The following is a 1044-nucleotide window of genomic DNA, read 5'->3' as shown; positions in this document are numbered from 1 at the left end:
AAAATTATATATTTCAATGTATTTTTATATTTATTATTAAAAAAATTATATTAAAAATATTAATAAGATTTTTTAATTTATATAATTTATATTTTGGTATTTTAATGGAAGAAAAATGAAACAATTTTGAAGGAGAAAAAATAAATAAATAAAATAAATATAAATTAAAAATAAATATGTGTTTTTTTATTGTATTAAATGACAAAAATAATAAATAGGTATAAAATTAAAAGGATATAAAATAATTAAAGATCATTATAACAATAAATTATATAAAATAAAAAACAATATTTAATAAAATTATATAAAATTTTATGTAGTAAAAATAAATGGAATAATATAAATGACATTATAAAGAAAAGGAAAAATTTTTAAATAATAAAGAAGAAAGAAAACAAATACAATGATGATAAAAATAAAGAAAACAACAGCAAATTTACCTTTATTATTCTAAAATTAATAAAATATACAATTATTACAAACAATTTTCTTAATAAAAAAATTAAAATCATAATAAACAATTTTTTTTTTTCCCCTTTTTTTCCCTCTTTCCACCAAAATTTCCACAGTCCCATTTTTGTTCGTTGAAAATAACTTTACCAACACCCATAAAATTTCCACCTATAACCCCCATTTGTTCCCCCGGCGCCTGAACTGCAGAGGCAGGTGTTTTTTGGGGAGGTGCAGGAGTGGGTTTTTGGGACCCATTGGTCGGCGCTTAAGCAGGGGGGAGGAAAAAAACCAGTGTTTTTATCGTCTCGTCTCCACTTCATTTAGGTGATAAAATTCTGGTTCAGCTACTTCTTTACCTACTAACTTTCTTCCCTGGTGGGCGTAGGAGGTGCAAATTCCTTTTTTACCCCTTTAGTTCCATTTTGGATTTTTTTGTTACCCCAACAAATGAAACCTTCCTGATTATTTACCCAATCCCAATGCATTTATAACTACTACAATCATTATTATTTCATTCAATTTAAGAAATGAAAGAATGTATGCCTGGCTCTACAAACTTCCAAATATTTGGCTACCAGAAGTATATTCTAG

The 1044-nt window shown here is 25.3% G+C and overlaps 1 protein-coding gene across 1 annotated transcript in view; it reads right to left on the bottom strand.

The window, feature by feature from the left end:
• LOC119594754 (E3 SUMO-protein ligase PIAS2-like) overlaps positions 1-1044 on the bottom strand; it is a gene marked incomplete in the record, with an annotated part of 27168 nt that overhangs the window by 15939 nt on the left and 10185 nt on the right.

Source organism: Penaeus monodon, chromosome 34 (genome assembly GCF_015228065.2).
Source record: "Penaeus monodon isolate SGIC_2016 chromosome 34, NSTDA_Pmon_1, whole genome shotgun sequence".
Classification (NCBI taxonomy): domain Eukaryota; kingdom Metazoa; phylum Arthropoda; class Malacostraca; order Decapoda; family Penaeidae; genus Penaeus; species Penaeus monodon.
The sequence above is the reverse complement of the archived record's forward strand: the minus strand, read 5'-3'. Positions and strand labels throughout refer to the sequence as shown.